The following is a 4,225-nucleotide window of genomic DNA, read 5'->3' on the forward strand; positions in this document are numbered from 1 at the left end:
ATTTTACTGGACTTTGAGCCTGGCTATACTATTCATATTGATTGCGTCGTCACAGTGGTGGGAATTCCCAAGAACGTTAACCATCATGTGTACAGAACAATCATGCTCTATTATTGACGTGCTTAGGCCTAAAACGTAAAGAAAACACGATTTGAACTAATTTGGGAGAATATGATTTTGTAGTAATGTTGGTTTAATCAACAAATTTAAGCTCGTCTACTTTTCTTTATTTTGCAATCCACTTGTTTCCATGGGTATTTTTTAACGTTTAAGAAATATTACAAATTAACCATATTCACTCTTTCAAATTGCAACTTTTAGCAATAGGGTACCTAACACTTTTGATACAGTTGAACAGTTAAAAGATCCTATTCTCCCAAATTAGTTCCAATTGTGTTAGAAACATACTTCTATTATTAACAGCAATTATGCGAAATAAATCAAAAAAGTGTTCTTGTTAACGATTGTTTATATGACACTGGTTCTTATGAGTGTCATGGGCCTTAGTGCACAAAGTCCGTTAAAAGTAATAAATCAAATATGTCAAATATAATATCGATTCCCGATATATCCAGGTCGAAGTAGATGACATATCAAAGAAATCCTACATCATTCATGACAACGTGGGCAAATACGCTGACAATTTTGTTATGGTAGTTCGCGCCTAGAAAGTGAAAGACTTCAACTTTTGCTCAAACTTTCCTCAAGCAAACTTTAGATCATTTTCTTTCAAAATCAAGAATGAAAAAAATCAGGGGTCATGCACATTTTGGTACCAGAGAAACAAAAGATTTACCGATACTTGAAATTCAGAATGGCGGCCACTCCATGAGCTTTAAAATGAGCCTCCACAATTGTTAGGCCAAAAAAATATTATAAATATTCGACAGTCCGAATTTTTTCCCCTGGCCTGGCGCATTCTCACTCAAGAGACTGAAATATTTAATTAGGTTCGACATTAAATACTTTACCGAACGATTAATTAACAGACTCAAATCGACGTCAGATTTTTATTAACACTTGACAGAATCCCTGCAATGGGAGCTTGTCGTTAGCTTTGAACTGATGAAAGAGATAAATGGTGGGTGTACTGTGAGTTGTATATATTAAGGATAAAAACTGTTCAATAACTTAAAATGCCACTTTTTCAAGTTGTCAAAAGAACAGATAAAATGTAACTTTGATTTAGGAAAAATGTAGTTTAGTGTTGTTTACACTTTGACTTCAGTTAATTTTGGTAAACAGTCTAACTTTACATTTTCACAAATTAATGACTGTGTATGAAACTAATGATAAATCATGAACGTACTCCAGGAAACATAAAATATTATTGAACCACAAGATACACATGAACATCTCATACTTAAATAAGAAAACTGGAAAAGGAGGAAAAAATCTTAAGTTAAACGTAAGGATCTAACGCATCAATATGAAATGAAAATTTACAGTTTCATTTATTCATTAAAATCTCTAGGCCTAAAATGTAAATCTCTTTTGGTGAAAAAGCGATTTCTCTTCCAAGTTAAAATGACCATTCCAAATAAGTTTCGAAAACTGCATGACATAGTACAAGTCATTGCTATCCGCGAAAGGACCTTGAACACTTTATCAAATATTAGGTCGCAATCTGTGGTGATTTTTTGGTCCAAAACAGTGGAAGGCCCGTCGTCCTTATGTTTGTACGAAACATTTTCATTACGAAACTCTAACATTATCTTGATTATCTGAAATGTGAGGGCGCTTCAACAGTGCTTGAAGAAAGTCTCTTGTGGAGAAAGGTTCATTTTCATAATTGTTTCTCCTTTCAAATCAAGGAGGCACTCAGTGATATATGCATTCGTTTGGTTCCAAGGATATGCATGACAAATGCAAAGGATAATCGACACAAATCTCATCAAACTTTTTTTTGGATTATATAAATATGGTTCAAGCTTGTGACCAAAGGAACTTAACATGTAATTGTGATTGTTCACACAATAATGGTTCAGTGGGGTGAATGCAATACAAAATAGTATAATATCCTCAAAAGTAGGGGATGTAGTTGCGTTGAGTCCTACTGTGTATATTCCATTTTGCTTCATTCTCCATTAAGTGCTGATAATTTGCGCTATCAAAAGCAAAGCAGTTTGAATGAAATGAGAGAGACACACAAGACTCTGTTTCGGAAATTTTATTTTTGTTCTTTGGCCTGAACCAATACCGCAATCTCGTTACCGCACCTTAGGTAGACTGAAAACAGAAGCCACTATCTAGACAATGAAACATGTAAGTGAAATAGTGGTGGAATATACCTTAGTACACGCTTTACCGCGGCATGTATTCGTTTCATCAAAATACCCCCCCCCCTGCCTTGCTGTGAGATACCTAATGATTTATTAAAAATTCACAATCTGATGATATAGCAGTATGTCGAGTTCTCTTCAAGGGAGAAATTTAGTCTTTAACCCTTTTTAGCGCCTAAGTCTATTTTTGTCCCCTTTATAAAATAAATCCTAGTCAATTTTTCTCAAATTTGTTGCCAAAATTTTGATAAGATACTGTAGCCAATGAAATTTGATGTCCTTTTGGTCCAAAATTATCAAAATAATTACAGAAAAATCACAAAAATTGGTAAAATGTTGCACTAAAATTTTGGCGGGAAAAATTACAGCGCTCAAAGGGTTAAAGTAACGATGAAAAGGTAGGTACGCCAACAACAGAGGGTTCCTTGCTGTTGCTATATCCATGCATCGACTTCATTGCTATTCAACGTTATGATACTGATTGAGAAATAAGCTTATACTTCAACATTTTGTTTACATAATACGAGGGATACCGTACTAGCGCAAGGAACAGTGGATTTGGACAGTTACAAGTTTTACTCGATATAGCGATAGGTTTCTAAGTACAATGCCCCAATTCTGCCAAATCCTTCGTAATCATCATTATTAAACGAAACCTTGAACAAAATATTTTCTATCATCATGGGTATGCTGACGTATAAAGCGAAATTTCAGGGTTGGCATGAACAGTGTTTTTATTTACTTAGCTTCAGGATTTCTTCCGAGAAACAGCACAGATATAAAATCACGCTTTTAAAAATCTAATATTTTCTGAAGTCAAGTTTGACCTTGTAAACACCAGTAGACCGTCTTATCATTGACTTCGTTGATAAACTTTTAATTTAAGAAGTAGAATAGATGGAGAAATACAACTCTAACTAAACAAAAGGAAATTTTTCTCTTGCTACAAATAATTCGTAGGGTGAAATGGAAATAGATCGAGTACAAATGTTGATTTCCTCACACGATGTTTACAAAACGTTTTCCGTCTTGCCTCTATTATTTTATAATGATAGGGATATAACATAACGAGGAACCTGTCGGGACAATTTTAGTTTTCAAAGACTTTAAGTAGTAACAATAAATTTCCTCATGAAATGGAACATCTCCTCCCCAACAGTGTAACCGAATACTCACTAGTCCGCAAAATATCTCTGCTCTCAACAAAATAAACAGTTGACCCTACCTGCAAAAGTTTTGTTAGAGTCGGAGTGGCCTTGAAAGTTGTTAATCCCCCGGGTTAATCCATGCAGGAAATGTCAGTGCAGTGGGTTTTACCTGCTGTATCACTATTCTCGACCAAGGTACTTTGAATGAGACGTAAGGAATCAACAGTCACGTGACTCCCAGTTCGCTCATATGAACTCGTGGACAACTTACACACAGAGAGCCAGAAGCAGATATACGTGCTGTACAAAGGTCGACACGAAGATAGCGGAACACGTGCACAGCGAAGCTTCGGTTAGCTCGCTACCATAGCCTTTGTGTCTTTTGTACACCCTTCCTTGTTCGGGACAATGCGTGTGTACAAATTCTATGACCGTTTACTTTAGGTCATGGTACACGGGTAAATCGCAGGACACTTGAGTGTCGGTTGGCCCTAGTTAATCATAAGGACTTGAGTATGCCTGGTATGCGCAGCGTATTTTATTCAGTTTGGTGTCCTAATGCGCACTGATTTCACGATAATTTTTTGAAATTCTTGTAGCAATTTAAACTACAGAAAACGACTCGATATATAACACCCTCTTCACTTAACCGTGGAGCAGTTTGCCTGCGTGACTATAAGTATAAAGTCGATATAATCGACGACCCCCTAACTAGCTGAGATCCAAACAAAATGCATAAACATTTATGTTTTGCGTTGTTGTTAAACAACCCCCGTGTCAAATGGTTTATTCCTT

Source organism: Ptychodera flava, chromosome 22, assembly GCF_041260155.1.
Source record: "Ptychodera flava strain L36383 chromosome 22, AS_Pfla_20210202, whole genome shotgun sequence".
Classification (NCBI taxonomy): domain Eukaryota; kingdom Metazoa; phylum Hemichordata; class Enteropneusta; family Ptychoderidae; genus Ptychodera; species Ptychodera flava.